This window comes from Schistocerca nitens, chromosome 2, assembly GCF_023898315.1.
Source record: "Schistocerca nitens isolate TAMUIC-IGC-003100 chromosome 2, iqSchNite1.1, whole genome shotgun sequence".
Taxonomy (NCBI): domain Eukaryota; kingdom Metazoa; phylum Arthropoda; class Insecta; order Orthoptera; family Acrididae; genus Schistocerca; species Schistocerca nitens.
In genome coordinates, this window is record NC_064615.1 from 928430029 (window position 1) to 928450885 (window position 20857).

General features: G+C 43.2%; 1 protein-coding gene and 1 long non-coding RNA gene across 7 annotated transcripts in view; one reads left to right on the forward strand and one right to left on the reverse strand.

Annotated features, from left to right (window-relative positions):
• LOC126237245 (uncharacterized) overlaps positions 1-2363 on the reverse strand; it is a 37325-nt gene extending 34962 nt beyond the window's left edge. The window contains exon 1 of the long non-coding RNA XR_007545057.1: positions 2127-2363. This is a non-coding gene — a long non-coding RNA (uncharacterized LOC126237245). The remainder of the gene's footprint in view (positions 1-2126) is intronic.
• LOC126237244 (lactosylceramide 4-alpha-galactosyltransferase-like) overlaps positions 2310-20857 on the forward strand; it is a 244967-nt gene continuing 226419 nt past the window's right edge. For 5 of the 6 annotated variants that reach the window (XR_007545056.1, XM_049947156.1, XM_049947154.1 and 2 more), the window contains exon 1: positions 2310-2665. The gene's annotated coding sequence lies outside the window, so the exon portion shown is untranslated. Of the gene's footprint in view, positions 2666-4672; positions 4755-20857 lie in introns of those variants that run through there. The other variant, XM_049947153.1, reaches the window with a different exon arrangement.

The following is a 20857-nucleotide window of genomic DNA, read 5'->3' on the forward strand; positions in this document are numbered from 1 at the left end:
AAGTGCATAAGAAGGCCCAGTACAACAAGAGTACGATATACCACCTGAAAATTCTCTATAGTGCTGTTCCCTTAAAAATTAAAAGGATTCAGAAGCTGAGCAATTTTAAAAGTGAACTCAAAAGAATGTTAATTAGTAATAGTTTTTACAGTGTTAGTGAATACATGAATTCTTCAGAAAGATAGCGTGCCTTCACCTATCTTATAAGTTACTCATATACAAACTTGTGTCGTGTGGTAGACTCTTTTATGTACACACAAAAATTAATTAATTTGTCAATATAGAGTGTTATAATCATTGTTTCTTGTTGCTGTCCATTATACACAGAATATATGTAACTTATTTGTGTCCTATATTGTTACAAATTTATATCATGTAAGCTATAATTGTTATGCCCATATATTTAATTCAGATTGTTCACTGATATTTTTTGCATAATATGTTGTTTTTCATATTTTTTTCTGTATGTAACATATGACAAATCCCATATCATTGTACATGATAAAACGGGTGCTCAATAAATCAATCAATCAACATCAAGACGCAAGGTGCATGCACATTCTACCATGCACTTGGTAATAAACTCGCCATCCGAAAAAGGCATGTTGAGTTTAACAAGGTTATAGGCTACCTTGAAACTTCTGTAGCGCTATTTTGAAGTGTGGATTGCCTGATAAACAATGTTTGTTACTCCTGCAGCCTATTCACGAACTCTGGAGCTGTTATTTTCCGTTCTTCCTTGGAAAGTTTGCAGCCAAATTGGCTGCGTTGTCTTTCGGAAGACCGTTACGGATTTTATTCCTTAAACACGGTTAGCGATTCATTACACAACACACACACTGCCTTATCACGTGTTTCAGTAAAGAAATATGTTTTTGTCCATTCTTCATTATACACACGACATTCATTACTTATTTTAGGTTGTTTAGTAGGGTTCAGGTTTCTACTAAATTTGAATATTTATATACTATTGCACAGACAAAATGGAAGTAAACCAGATCAACCGGAGAAGCACTGCGCGTCGTACTATTCGTAATTCGCGCGATCGAAGTTAACACTCTGCGCGGTGGCTGGTGGGAGCGCTCCCATCAGCCATCACTCCGAGTGTCAACTTGGTTTGCGTTTGCGCGAATAGCATGCGTATTGACGTGGTCGGCCTAGTGGAAATCTTCGGTCGCGCACGGGAAGGAACACTTCGTTCAAGGCGGATTTTTCTCGTCGTCTTGGCGGGTAGCATAAAAACCACTAGCGGGCCACATGTGCTCACTCATGCTGTAAAGCAGTAGTTACACTTCCATTGCAACCAAAGAAACAAGCGATCATTTTCTTTGAATGTCTTGTGAAAAAACCACTGTTATTCATTTAGGTTCATCTTAGACCAGTCCAACAGTTGACTGCTGCTTGGTTTCTGGTTTGTACGAATAAATCCAAGTTTCGACTCTTGTTACGATGTTGTATATGGAATTTGCGTTTTCACTGTCGAAGTTAATTGAACGTTTTCTTTTTCCAGTTGACACAAATCTACTTTTCCTTTTTTTAACTTCGGTCAAATTGTGTGAAATCCATCAGGAACAGATCTCGTACACAGCTGATGTTAGTGCACAGTCAAATGTAGTGCAGTCTTCGTTATGCCTGAGTATGCCCGTCTCACACTGTATGTAAGCTCTATACCGATCCTCTTCAATAGTGTTGCACAAGGCATCAATGATTTTTGGAACAAGCGATTTTGGTCGACCGTCATAGAAGTCTTCGCTGAAGGAAACACGACGATATTCTGCAAACCAATTGTAAACTGTCTTTTTTTTAAATGATTGATCCCCAAAAGTTGAACGAATCGAATCTAGGCATTGTTGTAAAGTTAGGCCTTTACGAAAATCTTTAAAAAATCATCCAACGAAAATTTTCATGTGACATTTTCATTTTCTCACAACACAGTTTCCTTTTACCCTCAGTGTGAATAAAATACTCGGTCACTTTCTGAACTGTCGTTGTGTTAATAGTAACAAACGACAAATTTTAAAACAATTGTGAAGTCAGATCCCAAAAGCTCCATCTAGTTGTTTATAAAAACTGAGAAGGCAGCCCTTCCAGAAGTAGAAGGAGAGTACTTGGAAAAGTGTACTTACTGTTCGTATTTCCTCAAGAAGGCATCAGAGTGGTGAAAGTGGAGAGTTGGAATAATGTACTACAAAGAACGTCCAACATGTTTCTTCCCACAGTGAGTAAAATATTTGTTGACTGCCACAAAATTGAGATTTATAGTTTCTTCCCACAACAATTACGAGCCATGAGGTTGGTGATGTTGCAGACTAAGTGAACAGGAAAGAACAGGATATCTTCAAAGCGGGAAGCGACAGCTGCTCATATCACCGACGTCTGTTCCCGTGGGTTTATCGCTGCCCTGTTGATATAGCGCTCTGCGAGTTCCCCCTCTTTCAGTGCTGCACGCTACAACGCAGGCGATATTGCATTCCTTATGGTTCCCAAAAACAAGCAAGCTTATGCGTTGCATTTAACCCATTTAGTTTTCTTGCTGCAAAGAAACCTCATGACACATTTCTAACAATGAGTCATTTTGAAGTTTTTAATCGTGAAGACATCTTTTCAGTAAGTGGTTTACAAGAGAGTGCTTCCCATGCACTATATTCGGAACATGCAGTTACAGGTAAGTAAAAGCAGATTTGCTTTTTATTTGCAATTTATACTGCTGTAAGTCCTTTGAGATCAGCAAGACAGTATTTTTGTTTACGGCGTTTTAAAGTTTATTACTTGATTGCTTGCTAATTACAAGTGTAGTGGCATGAACAAATAGCTTTCGTTCCTGTGATTGTGTCTAGAAAGTTGTTGAATTCTAAATACATAAGCTTTTCTTTATTTTCATTCTGCACGAAATGCTTAGTAAGTGATACAGACGAAGAATGTCAAGCTCCTTATGAACTCGATTCTTTGATCAAGTGTGTGTAGATACATGTCACAGCAGGTACTTAAATCGCTTCGAAATACTGATACGCCTAATGCTGTGCTTCCTTGTTTTCAACAGCTTTGTTATTTCCACTGTTATGTACAGTATTACGACGACCGATCCAGTCGGCCTTGTTCAGGTGCTGCGAACCGTCATGCGTTCTCGTTGCCTGGACTCCAATCGGACTGTGCACTGTCGTTGGTTTATTTGCAGCCGTGTTCGACTCCCGACACCCTCTAAGGCTGTCAATGCTGTTTTGGTTTTCGGAGACCACAATGATATTCCTTGAAACGTACATTTTCCCAGCGTTTTCCAGTTCTGGTGGATGAAATAGCCGACGAGATCGTAATAATTTGAGTGCCTGGTTCCCAAAATTTGTTTAAATTAAAACCTCCTTCTCAGTTTATTAGTTTAACCGACACCTTTATTTTGATAGACTCCTTTATTACGTTGTCCCATAAACCAGCCGTTGCACCATGCTAACGACCATGTCGTGTTTCATTTCATGATTATATTTTAGACAGCGCATGATGACAACTGATTTGCGTGTTTGTTTTAGTAGGGTGCGTCGCTGATGTTCTTTGACCTTCTCCTAGGCTGCTCTAACAGTATACCCCTACTTACGACATGTCACATCCGCATGAAATGTGGTACGCACCCGGCTTTTGGAGACCCAAATCGCCTTCATCGTTACAAAGAAGACTGTTTATATTGACTGCAGCGAAATACCCGTGGTTCGCATTTCCTTAGATGTCTACAGATCTTCCCCTAGGCTGGCCCAAATTCCGGACCGATTGGTAAATTCATGCGGAAACGTTTGCGCGCAAAATTCAAATTTCGCCTAGCGAAAGCTTATCGTAGGTAGTTGGAACAAGGCATCGTCCAGCGTCATGGTAAAACTCGAAATGTGGAATATTTTGCGCTCGTGATGATGCCTTTATAGAAGAGTGGATAAATTCCTCTGTAAGAATCTATATAAATTCTGCTGGCACCGATTATGTGACATTCTGCTTACTCCGTCCGTTCACTAGATCGAGAAGACTGTAGATGGCGGAGTTGTGTTGCTTGGCTTTCGTAAAGCCTTTGCTACAGCTCTACATTGTCGCAATGTAAACAGATAGCAAGCTTATGAATATCGAAACATTTTTGTGACTGAATCGAAACTTCTATCGAAAAGAGCAAAGAACGCCGTTTGTAGTGGGTAGACAATGTCAGAGGGAAGTAGCAACTGGTTTGGTTCACTTGAAGTCTGACAGGCCGTTACTCTTACCAATTGGAGAGATAACTTATCACATAAGATAAAATCCGAATATGCTGTGGACAGAGTAAGGCAGTTCAATTGTAGCATAAATCCATAAATCTTTATAACTCTTAAGATAGAATGCGCTGGTGAAATTACTGTTAACCAGAATCTAGAAGAAATGGTGTCTACCAGTAACACTGATCAGCAAAAATTTTTCGCTAGGTTGACTAAACGCACAGTGAGTTACACAGCGCTGTCCTGATTTTGAATCGTTTGTTTTGCTTAATCACATATAGTTTTGTAATCATTCTTCAATTTGCGGTGCTGGATTTGAGCTGTTGAGACGGTGCGACACCCTCTACTATCTGTGCTGTCAAAGCGAACACCTATCGCTTACGTAGATAAAACTTATCTCGTTCACCCTCTTGTCTTTAATACTTCCATCTCACTGGCACTTGTAGTTTGTCTGTTGAGCGTGATACATCCGACACGTTGTCCTTATGACTGATTTTGGTAGTGTTGCGAAATTTGATGTCTTAACAAAAGGTGGTGAGTACTTGCTACAACGTGCATGAGCGTTGTTTTGTTTAACCAGGCAAATAGTATTATTACAGACAGAGAGTATATTAATGACTGTACTGTAATTTTCATTAATCACATATGGGAGTTATCAGATATAGGAGTTATTTACAAGCATAATTTCCCCGCATTAGCGTATAGACTAGCGTGCAGACATGAAATGAGCGTCAATTCCGTATATATATATATATATATATATATATATATATATATATATATATATATATATATATATATATATAAGAACCATGTAGACTGGGTACATATTAACAATTTAATTTCATTTTGTTACTATATAATTTACGGAAGGGTCTAAATTATACAAACAACTGTTGTCACTTACGTGGTTTCTATAGCATCCTGATCACAGCATTGTTCGATAACGTCAAGAATATGTAATTTGTACTAACTGCGATTTGGATGTAAAGTCGATGATAAAGATACAGTTGGGGTACCCTACCGTGTTCGACAGGGTTATGAAATTCATTATAAACAAAGAAGAAAAGTTGTGTGTGATTTCCCTTTCCAGTGGTTGAATGGGAGTGAAGATACGATAGTTACAACTGATGTTTTTGTTCAGTATTTTTTTTTAAATAAAATAAAAAAATTCTTTATTTCCAAATACATATTAATTATACAATGTAGCCCACTGCCTTATGTGATTAGTGGGCCGAAGGTACTTATACATTTATGTAGGTTGCAGCTATTCTAAGTGTGATTTAGTAACTAGTTAGTGGCAGCTATATGGATACTACAATGGGCAAATTAGTATGTTACATGAGTACTAAGTGGTAACCTAACTAACTAACTAACTATAAACTAGTCACTAAAGCCTGCAGCGTTACAAATGTGTCAGCTGAAAGTATAAACCTACTATAAGGCCTTGCTCATTGAGCTAACCCCAATGAGCGTGCCCCTGACACTGGGCAGGCCATGGAGTTGGTCGCTGCAGGTTTCTAAGAATAGTATCTATAATCTAGATCCTACAACTAACTTATTCTAAGGTCAAATTAGGTGCGTTGTCTAATCGGTGAAGTTACACCCCGCTCCCCCTATCCCGAGTCACGGCGGATTCCAGACTGCAGGAGTCGGCCTTTCCGCGCCCAGGCGGTTTGGGAATAGGGTGCTAGACTTTATCAGTGTTTGAGTGGGTCTCTAATGAGTGCTAATTTGGTTCTCTCAGGTAGTCCTTTAAGACTTTCTGTGATACCGCGTTAGCCAGGTTGTTAATAGTCTGAAACGTGTCTTGATGTCTCAGCAGTCTGTACGTGTCATTATGAGGTAGTTGGTCACGTAAAATTGAGGCCACATCATTGAAAAGGCGGCACTCGTAGACTACATGGTCAGGAGTACCCTCCGGAACACCACAGTCACACGCGGGTGTCGCCTTTTTCCCGAATCGACATAAGTATGTCGAGTAGGGTCCATGTCCAGTGAGAAAGTGAATCAGTCCCCTGGTTGGTTCAAAATATGACATTCCCATTCTTTCCCTAACATCTGGTAATAAATCATAAGTTCTGCGCCCTGTTTCTTCGCCTTCCCATGAATGTTGCCACAACTGTTCCCCTCTTAGCCTAATCTCAATTTTGTTTTCAATCCTGCTTCCTAGAATTTCCTCTATTTTTTCCAAGTTCCCCTTTTTTGCCCAGTACCAAGCGGTCTGCTCCCGAATTTTGATATCTAAGGGGCAGAGTCCCATTATAACTAACAGTTTACATAAATTGATACTACAGAAAAGAAGTGAATAGTTAATGTATAATCTACCTTATAGTCATCCCTTGATAACAACAGGTTGCGTCGCGACTCATATAAAGTTGAGCTAATTCGCTGGGAAATGGAAAGTGGTGTACGGTACACATTGTAAGTGACATCTTACAACGTCCTTTTGATCTTGACTGTGTCCACGAAATATGCAGTAGTGAACCACAGCTACTTTCACAGTCGTGACTAAACTATCTTCTCAGAGATCTCTCTCTCTCTCTCTCTCTCAAAACACAATCCAAAACTTGTAGCTTCCCAATATTATGTCAAACTTGCTCCGGAACACCACATCATAAAGTGCTTACGACAAGATAAACATTCCGTTGGGAGTAAGCGTTTGTCGTGTCGGTGAAAACGCAAAATGCAGATTTTTTTTTAGTAAATTCTCCTGGTCAGTGCCATGAATCATTTGCACGATAAATCTCAATGATGTGGAACGAGTTATTTTATTTACACATCACATTTAATTTGTAAATATGGCTACGTGCTGAACATTTAAAGTTGTTTGATAGAAATTCTTATACAGAATAGGAGTTGTCAAGGAGAAACTTCTTCATTGTGTTTTCAAATTTTCCTTTGCTGTCCGTCAGGCATTTTATATCAGTGGGGAAGTGATCAGAAAATTTAGCTGCAGCATTGCGCACCAATTTTTCTGCTAAAGATAATCTTGATGCGGAGTTATGAAGACCACTTCTTCTGGTATTGTAATTACGTACATGAATGTTCCTTTTAGACCGCAGTGGATTATTTACAACAAACTTCATCGTGGAATAATATAAAAAATGGTTCAAATGGCTCTGAGCACTATGGGACTCAACTTCTGAGGTCATTAGTCCCCTAGAACTTACAACTACTTAAACCTAACTAACGTAAGGACAACACACACATCCATGCCCGAGGCAGGATTCGAACCTGCGACCGTAGCGGTGTCGCGGTTCCAGACTGCAGCGCCAGAACCGCACGGCCACTTCGGCCGGCTGGAATAATATACTTTGAAGCAGTTGTCAAAATGTCTAACTCCTGCAAGATGATCATGGGTGGCACAACATATTACCTTTGCAGCACGCTTTTGAGCGATGAAGTTACTGCAGAACATTATCCCATATCGCATTACTGTCATCTTACTGATTTGTCTCCCCCTAGCATTTACGGTAATACTAAGTGCAAATTTGGCTGATTTAGATTGTTTTAGGAGCTCAAAAATGATTTTTTCCAGTTTAAATTTTCATCAGTAGGGACGCATAAAATTTATGATTTTCTCACCATGTGTTACGCTTATTATTGCTGAAGTACCTCTAGACGTGCAGAACAGAATATGTTGTGTATTTTTAAAACTGAGAGTCAGACCGTTTGCTGAATACCACTCAATGACACTTTTAAGAAGACTGCTTACCATTTCTTCTGTTGCTGAATATATGGTTGGTTGCAATACTAATGTCATCTGCAAAAAGGACTAATTGTACTTGTTGATTGTTATATACTATGTACATTTACATATACAGGGAACAATTGTGGACATAAGTTTGAGCCTTGGGGAACGTCATACGTGACTACTCCCCAGTCAGTTATCTAGTTCCTGTTTAACAAAAATAACATAAACACCTGCAGAAGATAAAGCGAGATACAATCAACGGGATGAACCAAATAAAGTTCTTCTTCCTCCAGTCTATATAAAGCTGAATTTGACCACACAATTCCTAAAAAGGAATACTAAGACATACAGACACAACAGTATTCCAGCACCTTACGAGTATGTTTTCAACGATTTCCACTGCCAAGATACAAATGAGGCGAGATGCACGAGAGCTATTGCTAGGGGAAAGGCTCGATGAAAATTTGGAGGAAACAGAAGTCCGGGTATGGGAAAGCTACAGGTGGGTTATTTGAACTTTCGGGGAAAACGAAGTCTTCTTGTTACGAAGAAGACACTGAGGAATTACTGGCTGCATACAGTGAAGTGGGCTGTTAAGATGTCACTCTTTGTAACCACATTTGCACTACTTCCCAAGCAATATTACGATCTTGAGTGAAGGAATGGCCACTTGGATATTGATTTCATGGAAAATAGTTCCCAGGATTTTTTAACGAGTCCACAATGGCTGTCTACAGCTGTATTCCCTATCCTGACAACTCAACAAAAGTGTATAAGCGGCGGGTATCTGCCAAACAGTTAAAGTTTTTAGATCTGTCTTCATATATAGACGAGTATTTGTCTTCAGTGTTTATGTTATGTTGTCGTTTACATCGGTTGTATACACCGCAGGCCACTGTGCAGCTGATGGTGGAGGATACCCTTTACCAGTATTAGCGATTTCTGTCCTATTTCGTTCGCGTATAGAAAGAGGGAAAAATACCACGGCTATGCATCCTCTGTAATCTCTCTTATCTCAGTCGCATGCTCCACACGTGAGATAAACTATAGTGGCAGCGGAAAGGTCACGCACTGTTCCTTGATTACAGATTCACTAAATTTACGCAACAAGGTATTGCGAGAATACATCGGTTTTCTTTCTTTCAGGGTCTCTCATCTGAGTTCCCAAAGCATTTTTGTTGCACTTTCGTGCGGAAAATGGTACCCTGTTACTATCCTAGCAAGTCGTGTGTAAATTTCATTAGATGTCTGTTGTTATACCTGATTGGTAAGACTCCAAACGTTTGAACAACGCTCTAGAATTGTTCAGACTGACATCTAGTATGCGATTTCCTTTGCAGATAAGCTGCGTCTTCCCAGAATCTTTCCGCCGAGTCTTAATTTTCTATTCGCCTTCAATAATAGTGATTTTACATGATCACCCCTTTTCATATCGCTTCTGTGCCTGCTTTTACCAAATGACGTGCTAGGATCCGGGTACTACCAAATTCTGTTTCCTTTTTTATAGGCTTACAGGGTGTTTCAAAAATGACCGGTATATTTGAAACGGCAATAAAAACTAAACGAGCAGCGATAGAAATACACCGTTTGTTGCAATAAGCTTGGGACAACAGTACATTTTCAGGTGGACAAACTTTCGAAATTACAGTAGTTACAATTTTCAACAACAGATGGCGCTGCAAGTGATGTGAAAGATATAGAAGACAACGCAGTCTGTGGGTGCGCCATTCTGTACGTCGTCTTTCTGCTGTAAGCGCGTGCTGTTCACAACGTGCAACTGTGCTGTAGACAACATGGTTTATTCCTTAGAACAGAGGATTTTTCTGGTGTTGGAATTCCACCGCCTAGAACACAGTGTTGTTGCAACAAGACGAAGTTTTCAACGGAGGTTTAATGTAACCAAAGGACCGAAAAGCGATACAATAAAGGATCTGTTTGAAAAATTTCAACGGACTGGGAACGTGACGGATGAACGTGCTGGAAAGGTAGGGCGACCGCGTACGGCAACCACAGAGGGCAACGCGCAGCAAGTGCAGCAGGTGATCCAACAGCGGCCTCGGGTTTCCGTTCGCCGTGTTGCAGCTGCGGTCCAAATGACGCCAACGTCCACGTATCGTCTCATGCTCCAGAGTTTACACCTCTATCCATACAAAATTCAAACGCGGCAACCCCTCAGCGCCGCTACCATTGCTGCACGAGAGACATTCGCTAACGATATAGTGCACAGGATTGATGACGGCGATATGCATGTGGGCAGCATTTGGTTTACTGACGAAGCTTATTTTTACCTGGACGGCTTCGTCAATAAACAAAACTGGCGCATATGGGGAACCGAAAAGCCCCATGTTGCAGTCCCATCGTCCCTGCATCCTCAAAAAGTACTGGTCTGGGCCGCCATTTCTTCCAAAGGAATCATTGGCCCATTTTTCAGATCCGAAACGATTACTGCAGCACGCTATCTGGACATTCTTCGTGAATTTGTGGCGGTACAAACTGTCTTAGACGACACTGCGAACACCTCGTGGCTTATGCAAGATGGTGCCCGGCCACATCGCACGGCCGACGTCTTTAATTTCCTGAATGAATATTTCGATGATCGTGTGATTGCTTTGGGCTATCCGAAACATACAGGAGGCGGCGTGGATTGGCCTCCCTATTCGCCAGACATGAACCCCTGTGACTTCTTTCTGTGGGGACACTTGAAAGACCAGGTGTACCGCCAGAATCCAGAAACAATTGAACAGCTGAAGCAGTACATCTCATCTGCATGTGAAGCCATTCCGCCAGACACGTTGTCAAAGGTTTCGGGTAATTTCATTCAGAGACTACGCCATAGTATTGCTACGCATGGTGGATATGTGGAAAATATCGTACTATAGAGTTTCCCAGACCGCAGCGCCATCTGTTGTTGAAAGTTGTAACTACTGTAATTTCGAAAGTTTGTCTGCCTGAAAATGTACTGTTGTCCCAAGCATATTGCAACAAACGGTGTATTCCTATCGCTGCTCGTTTAGTTTTTATTGCCGTTTCAAATATACCGGTCATTTTTGAAACACCCTGTATCTTTTACTGATCCACAAAAGGAGTTGCTGAACAGCTCTGGGCAGGAGAGATAGCCAATGTGCACTCGGTATGTCTGCCAGGGGGCCTCATCCGAGATGTGGAGGCGGCCTTGCCTGCGGAGATCGAGAATGCAGGGTGCAGTAGTCTGCAAGTTGTGGCTCACGACGGCACCAACGACGACTGTCGCATGGGTTCTGAGGCAATCCTCAGTTCGTACAGGCGGCTGCTTGCGCGGGGTGCAAGTAGAGCTCGCAATTTCAGCTGGTTCCCAGATATGATCGGGGTCCTTTGGTTTGGAGCGAGTGGAGGGTCTCAACCAAAGACTTCGTCGACTCTGTGGTGATCTTGGCTGAGATTTCTAGGCCTACGTTATCGTATGGGGATTTATAGGACTCACCTTCATAGGTCATGGGTGCATGACAAAAAGAAAGCAGGTACTCGGGTTGCAGAGTATTGTAGAGTACTTGTGGTGTGCACATGAGTGTTTTTAAGGCTAGGCAGTAGTTTGAAGTGATCTGATGAACACACGCCAGTCGACATGCAGCAAGGGAAGTCAAACGGCGTTCAGAATAAAGACCCTTCGACTATCACAATTTTACCCGTAAACTGTGTAAGTGATCGTAAAGTTCCCGAATATACTGGCCTCCAGGAAAGTCCTCACGCTCAAATTATTCTTGGGACCGAGTGCTGGATGAAGCCCGAAGTGGAAAGCTCGGAGATATATAGCGACTCGTGGAATGTACACTCCTGGAAATGGAAAAAAGAACACATTGACACCGGTGTGTCAGACCCACCATACTTGCTCCGGACACTGCGAGAGGGCTGTACAAGCAATGATCACACGCACGGCACAGCGGACACACCAGGACCCGCGGTGTTGGCCGTCGAATGGCGCTAGCTGCGCAGCATTTGTGCACCGCCGCCGTCAGTGTCAGCCAGTTTGCCGTGGCATACGGAGCTCCATCGCAGTCTTTAACACTGGTAGCATGCCGCGACAGCGTGGACGTGAACCGTATGTGCAGTTGACGGACTTTCAGCGAGGGCGTATAGTGGGCATGCGGGAGGCCGGGTGGACGTACCGCCGAATTGCTCAACACGTGGGGCGTGAGGTCTCCACAGTACATCGGTTTTGCGCCAGTGGTCGGCGGAAGGTGCACGTGCCCGTCGACCTGGGACCGGACCGCAGCGACGCACGGATGCACGCCAAGACCGTAGGATCCTACGCAGTGCCGTAGGGGACCGTACCGCCACTTCCCAGCAAATTAGGGACACTGTTGCTCCTGGGATATCGGCGAGGACCATTCGCAACCGTCTCCATGAAGCTGGGCTACGGTCCCGCACACCGTTAGGCCGTCTTCCGCTCACGCCCCAACATCGTGCAGCCCGCCTCCAGTGGTGTCGCGACAGGCGTGAATGGAGGGACGAATGGAGACGTGTCGTCTTCAGCGATGAGAGTCGCTTCTGCCTTGGTGCCAATGATGGTCGTATGCGTGTTTGGCGCCGTGCAGGTGAGCGCCACAATCAGGACTGCATACGACCGAGGCACACAGGGCCAACACCCGGCATCATGGTGTGGGGAGCGATCTCCTACACTGGCCGTACACCACTGGTGATCGTCGAGGGGACACTGAATAGTGCACGGTACATCCAAACCGTCATCGAACCCATCGTTCTACCATTCCTAGACCGGCAAGGGAACTTGCTGTTCCAACAGGACAATGCACGTCCGCATGTATCCCGTGCCACCCAACGTGCTCTAGAAGGTGTAAGTCAACTACCCTGGCCAGCAAGATCTCCGGATCTGTCCCCCATTGAGCATGTTTGGGACTGGATGAAGCGTCGTCTCACGCGGTCTGCACGTCCAGCACGAACGCTGGTCCAACTGAGGCGCCAGGTGGAAATGGCATGGCAAGCCGTTCCACAGGACTACATCCAGCATCTCTACGATCGTCTCCATGGGAGAATAGCAGCCTGCATTGCTGCGAAAGGTGGATATACACTGTACTAGTGCCGACACTGTGCATGCTTTGTTGCCTGTGTCTATGTGCCTGTGGTTCTGTCAGTGAGATCATGTGATGTATCTGACCCCAGGAATGTGTCAATAAAGTTTCCCCTTCCTGGGACAATGAATTCACGGTGTTCTTATTTCAATTTCCAGGAGTGTATATTGGAAAGACAGATTGGAGACCATAGGAGATGCAATGTTCATTGCAACTGACAAAAATAATGTCTCTAGTGAGACCAAAATTGAGTGTGACAGTGAAGTTACCTGATCGCGTATAACAGATGTAGGTGAAACCAGGTTAATTTTTGGATGTTGTTATTAGTCACATGATTCTGCTGTGACAGTTCTACAGTCATTCAAAGAAAGTCTAGGATCAATACCGCGTAAATACTGAGATCATGCAATACTACACTACTGACCATTAAAATTGCTACACCAAAAAGAAATGCAGATGATAAACGGGTATTCATTTGACAAATATATTATACTAGAACTGACATGTGATTACATTTTCACGCAATTTGAGTGCATAGATCCTGAGAAATCAGTACCCAGAACAACCACCTCTGGCCGTAATAACGGCCTTGATACGCTTTGGCATTGAGTCAAACAGAGCTTGGATGGCGTGTACAGGTACAGCTGCCCATGCAGCTTCAACACGATACCACAGTTCATCAAGAGTAGTGACTGGCGTATTGTGACGAGCCAGTTGCTCGGCCACCATTGACCAGACGTTTTCAATTGGTGAGAGATCAGGAGAATGTGCTGGCCAGGGCAGCAGTCGAACATTTTCTGTATCCAGAAAGGCCCATACAGGACCTGCAATATGCGGTCGTACATTACGCGGCTGAAATGTAGGGTTTCGCAGGGATCGAATGAATGGTAGAGCCACGGGTCCTAACACATCTGAAATGTAACGTCCACTGTTCAAAGTACCGTCAATGAGAACAAGAGGTGACCGAGACGTTTAACCAATGGTACCCCATACCATCACTCCGGGTGATACGCCAGTATGGCGATGAAAATACACGCTTCCAATGCACATTCACCGCGATGTCGCCAAACACGGATGCGACCATCATGATGCTGTGAACAGAACCTGGATTCATCCGAAAAAAATGACATTTTGCCATTCGTGCACCCAGGTTCGTCGTTGAGTACACCATCGCAGGCGCTCCTGTCTGTGATGCAGCGTCAAGGGTGACCGCAGCCATGGTCTCCGAGCTGATAGTCCATGTTGCTGCAAAGGTCGTCGAAGTGTTCGTGCAGATGGTTGTTGTCTTGCAAACGTCCCCATCTGTTGACTCAGAGATGGAGACGTGGCTGCACGATCCATTACAGACATGCGGATAAGATGGCTGTCATCTCGACTGCTAGTGATACGAGGCCGTTGGGATGCAGCACAGCATTGCGTATTACCCTCCTGAACCCACCGATTCCATATTCTGCTAACAGTCATTGGATCTCGACCAACGCGAGCAGCAATGTCGCGATACGATAAACCGCAATCGCGATCGGCTACAATCCGACCTTTATCAAAGTCATAAACGTGATGGTACGCATTTCTCCTCCTTACACGAGGCACCACAACAACGTTTCACCAGGCACCGCCGGTCAACTGCTGTTTGTGTATGAGAAATCGGTTGGAAACTTTCCTCATGTCAGCACGTTGTAGGTGTCGCCACCGGCGCCAACCTTGTGTGAATGCTCTGAAAAGCTAATGATTTGCATGTCACTGCATCTCTTTCCTGTCGGCTAAATTTCGCGTCTGTAGCACGTCATCTTCGTGGTGTAGCAATTTTAATGGTCAGTAGTGTAGTTGGAGGCGACTCTAGCCTATCGAGTATACACTGGACGTCTATGGATTCATTGCGGGTGGAACAGACAGACAATCACTCGAAATACTTTTGAATACATTTTCTGAGAACTGTCTTGAGCAGCTAGCTCGGCAGCCCACACGCACACTTGTCGCTACAAATAGGCCGGACCTTATCGACAATGTCAGCATAGAGACGGGGATTAGCAATGCCGATGTCTTTATAACAACCATGATTACGAAAGTTAATAAATCAGTCAAGAAGGTTAGAGTGTTTCCAGTGAGGTGTGCCGATAAGCAGTTATTAATGTCTCACTTAGGCAGTGAATTGGCATCACTTAGTTCCAGTGAGATGGATGTAGAGGAATTATGGGCAACGTTTAAGCAAATTGTAAGTCATGGTCTGGAGAGTTATAGGCTTAGTAAGTGGATAAAGAACGGAAAAGACCCACCATGGTTGAATAACGAAATTCGGAAGATGCTGAGGTAGCAAAGGCTGTTGCACTCTCGATTTTAAAGGGAACGCAAAAATGACGACAAACGAAGGTTTGTATATATCCGGGCGTCTGTGAAAAGATCTATGCGCGAAGCTTACATCGGCTTCCACAACCACACCTTAGCAAAAGATGTGGCAAGAGAACCCGAGGAAATTCTGGTCTTATGTAAAATCGCTAAACCGGTCTAAGGCTTCCATTCAGTCCCATGTTGACCACTCTGGTGTGGCAGTTGAAGATAGCAAAACAAAAGCCGAAGTTTTAAATTTCACATTCAAGAAATCGTTCACTCAGGAGGATCGTACAAGCATACCATAATTTGACCATTGGACAGACTCCCGTATGGACGATATAGTAATAAGCATCCCTGGCGTAGAGAAACAACTGAAAGGTTTGAAATTAAATGAATTACCAGGTCCAGATGGAACTTCAGTTCAATTTTACAAAGAGTACTCTACAGTATGAATCTCTCGCCCAGCACAAAGTCCCAAGCGACTGGAAAAAGGTGCAGGTAATAAGAAGGGTAAACGAGCGGCCCAGCAAATTTACAGACCAATATCCCTAACTTCGGTTAGCTGTATAATTCTTGAACATATTCTTCGTTCGAATATAATAAATTTTCTTGTGACTGAGAAACTTATGTCCAAGAATCAGCATGGTTTTAGAAAGCATCGCTCATGCGAAACTCATCCTGCTCTTTTCTCACATGATATACTGCGAACTATGAATGAAGGGCCACATAAATATTCCAAATTTCTAGATTTCCGGAAAACATTTGACACGGTGCCCTACTGCAGGCTGTTAACTAGGGTACGAGCAAATGGAATAAGTTCACAGGTATGTGAGTGGTTCGAAGACTTCTTAAATAATAGAATCCATTATGTAAGGGAAGTGTGACAGGACCGCTGTTGTTATGTATATAATCATTTGACGGACAGGTTCGGCAACAATCTGCGGTAATTTGCTGATGACTTGGTCTACGGAAAGGGGTCGAAGTAGAGCGACTGAAGCAAGATACAAGACGATTTCCAGTTGTGTGAAGAATGGCAGCTAGCGCTAAGTGTGGAAAAATACAAATCAGTTCGAAAGAGTAGGAAGATCAAACCTGCAGTGTTCGGATACAATATTACTCGTGTCCTACTTGAAACCATGAAGTTGTTTAAATATCTGGGTATTACGTTGCAAAGCAATATGAAATGGAACGAGCACGTGGAACTGTTGTAGGGAAGGCGAATGGTCGACTTTAGCTTATTGGGAGAATTTTAGGAAATAGTGGTTCACCTGTAAAGGAGACTGTATATTGGATACTGGTGAGACCTATTATTGAATACTGCTCGAGTGTTTGGGATCCGTAACAGGTCGGATTGAAGGAAGACATTGAAGTGGAATATTTATGTAGATGTAGATGTAGAAAATGAGTATCATCTCGAATAGGTACTCCACTTACACGATAGCTGGTGGTTACCTCAGTCTACCCTCAATATGATCGTAAAAATGTGTTTTTCTAAGTTGGTGGTATGTGCAAAACATCATCAAAAACGGCACTAAATGTTTTCTCCGAAAATTATTTTAAGCCACTAGTACAAGAGTCAACCTCTTAGCAATATAGTCCTGAGTAAATAGGGAGCATCATGACAGTATTGGGGCAGCCTGTGTTCTAGCAGAAAGTACCGTTATCCAAGATGGCGGCGATGACGTCACCTAACCCCAACCTGTGTTCTGGCACAAAGTACTGTTATCCAAAATGGCGGCGATGACGTCATCCAAGATGGCGGCCATGACATCAGCTGATGATGCAAGTACCATTATCCACGATGGCGGCTTTTGGTGGGAAAGTGCCACACAACACTCCCAGCCCCTCCTTCAGAAAAATGGCGGGAAGTTCAAATTCCAACAGGATAATACATGACATCAAGGTTATTTCTACTAACCTAAGAAAATCGCGGGAAGATAGGTCACTTGGCCTACCTCCACTAACCTAAGTCACCTGACCACCACCTCTTCCTAGGAACTGGTGCCAAGTTTGAATTTAGGGGATACAGAAAGGTCAATTTGCGTATATCTACTAAGCTAAGAAAATGGCGCGAAGTAAAGGACACTTGGACTAACCTAAGTCACCCAACCACCACCTCCTCCTAAGGATTCATGGGAAAAAGACTCGACCAGTGCTGGACATAAGTCTTCATTTAGCATGCACCAGTCTTTATTTAAACAATTTCATGTAGCACAGCCATCCAGTCTGTTTAACACAAGGTCCAGACTCCGACCTACTACACAGTACCATTACCAGAGCACATAACGTCCATTCTGTGGCATAATCCAAGATGGCAGCCATGATGTCAGCTGATGGTGCAAGTACTTTTACCCAAGATGGCTGGAAATAGTATGTTCACCACAACGTCTGGACCTAGTACTCAGTATCACCACCAGAGAGCGCTGTCGTTCGTTTCGAGATGTAATCCAAGATGGTGGGAGGGGGGAAGGGAAATGGCGGGAAAACGACTCTGCCTGTGCTCGACACAAGTTTTTATTTTGCAGGCAGAGTCACCACCACAAGACCTAGACCCCAACTGACCTAGTACACAATACTGCCACCAGAGGGTCTGTCGTGCCTCCTGTTCTGTACGCCAAGATGGTGGTCTGGAGGGGGAAAATGGCCTGAAAATGACTCACCCTGCCCTGGGCAGCTGGATTATGTAAGTAAGGAGTGTACTTTATTTATTTTGGAACAATTTATTTAGGCATGGAGTATATTTATTACACTGATGCAAAACACACGCTCTGACATGCATGGGGGCACGTCACACAGCCCACAGACCTGTAAACTACTCCTAACTAATGCTCTGCAGACACACAAACAACTATTAATGTACCAAAATAATGTCAGTACAGACCTGCAAACTGCTCCTAAATATGCAGTACACAGATCCGCAGACAAGAAATGCTTGATACCTGAGAAATTCCTCTCAAAATACGTGATCACCTTGGCGCCGTTGATGACACGACCAGATGCACGTGCTGTCACAGCCGCAAACCGCCGCAGGACGCTGGTGGAAGTTGCCTCCATTTTCGAGTATACAGTCACTGTTATACTGACGTCACAGAACTCCAGGGCATGCTCACACAGCCCACATATTCGAGACACTCCGGGCAGCACTTGTCTTTACTGTTGATGACAGAATAGAACAGGTTGCTGTCCGCCTATGGCTTTGAAAAAATAAGAGCTAAGTCGACCTCTGAGGAACTGTATAGTGTCCAAGAAATAGTTAAAGGTCGCTTTTGTAAGAGCTTTCCCGATGCCTCGGCTTGTATGCATGGAAATTCTTATCCTAACCGAACCTGTTTACGAAAATAGCCCATAATAACCCAGTCCATCACGTGTTACCCTTTCTGCTCTCAACATACGCAAACATTCTCACCGCTATGCAGAGACTCCTATATCCTAGCATAGAGAATGTCTTGTGAATGAATCGACCATTATGATTGGCTCTTATCAAATTTACCTGCTGAATTACTGATGTCGCCAGTATCTAAGCACCCTCCAACTCTTCTTTCTCTCTGCAGACGGGACTTTCAGCGGTAAAATTATTTTGCACAGATCACTAAATTGCATTAACAGTTAAACCCAAAAAGTTGTCTACAAATCATCAAATACATACGAGACTCACAAGAATATTGGAAGCCAGGACGATATTTGCCAGTGTAACTACAATTAAATATTACGATTGCTGCTACATTCTGACACTGAACGATGTCTCCTCTTGATGACTGTTCTTCTGGAACGAATCTCAGTATCTATAGCACACATAATTTTCCACGTAAAAAAACTCTCTCATACCCTCATGGTTATCGATGTGCTGAATCTATACATCTCTCACGATAGGACACACAGTCATCCTCTCTACTCATGCCACAATAAACCACAGTAACGTTACAATGCAATATATACACATTTTAGGCAACATAAGCCACAGTAACTTTACAATACAATATATGCACGTTTTACACAAACAGTGCAGATATCTTTTAATTATCGTACAGCACCCGAAAAAATTATGGTATGCCTACACTCACACCGGCTATACATCACGATGCTCCTCAGTCCTAGGGAAACTCTGTTAGCCTTTTCTTTCTACAGATGTGACATTCAGCGTCAGTGAACTATTTTACACTGATCACCATATTGCACCGACAACTAAACCTCATAAAGTGCCATCATATAGTCAAATACGGAAAGACTCTTACTCAATTACACTGCTCTCCCACTGAGGATAGCAGCTTGAATATTATAGCGTGAAACTGATCTCCAACCCAGCAATATATCACTGCGTACCATGTCGATGTAGTAAACATACATTTCATATCCTCTGCCATACAAAATCACCCCTTTTACATTGGAGCACCCTCAGTGGACCAAAGTCGCTCTCAGAACTGTTCTACAAATATGGGGTCGTTTCCCCCCGGCACAAACGCGTTACTGTTTCTGCTCTGAACCTGCTTCCTTGCTTGCTCGCTTTTCTAAGCACATCTCCAGACTTGGGGATTACAAGAACACACATATTTATGCATGGTTCACCATAATATGATACCATTTTCGCCGTACTTCTCGATATCAAGCACACAGCAGTATCCTAACAATCGCTCACACAATATAATTCCGAAGATATAGACTGGAAATTATTTCTCTACAAACCCGAAACTTTAGCGAGGTGTAGCGTTCTGTAAACCACTGAGTAATTAGAAACAAATAGAGGAAACTGATATTCCCACTTTCGAATACCGATGTCAGTGATGTAACAGATTACAAATCATCCCTATAATTTGCAAGCCAACTAGGATCTTTCCCATGTCTAGAGAACAGGCAAATGTGTCTTCCACATGCTAGATGCACACATCGCAATCGATCTTTTCTCAACTAAATAAAGGCGCGAGGCATGGATATAGACAGACATACACAAAACAGAGGAAACCCTCTCCAAATGTGGAGGTGACTGGATACCGTCGAGTACAGTGCTATATTATGCCTCCTAATCAGTTCATTTGTGCTAGGTGTTGCCAGCTGTGCTACTTTTACAAGCAATTTTCGAACACAGAACGAGAGGTTATGTCATGATCGCATGGATAAATCTGACATAAAATCGATAGAATTGCGAAAAATTATGAGGGAATAGGTATAAAGTGACCAAATATGGGCTACACCTAAATGCAGGGAAAGTGAGGAAGTACTTGCGTGTCTTGTGGTCCGTGCCGAACAATTTGTACATTGGCACAAGTATGCGGCAACAAGAGGAATCCGAGAAAACACCAACATCGAGATGAAGGGAATCAGGGAGGCAGTGGATGGTTTTCTGTCGAGGCAGCATTACACTGTATGTCTATTGAGGTACCAGTGATACACGCAAGTTGACTACTGTATTTGATGCTTTTCAGGAAGACAGAGAACCATTCACCTCTAAACTTACTTGCATCTGCATTAAAGGGTAACAGACAGTGGACGGGGTGATCGATTGAGATGGAGCTATAATGAGGTACGATTTAAGGGCCGACTGTTGCATTCTAGAG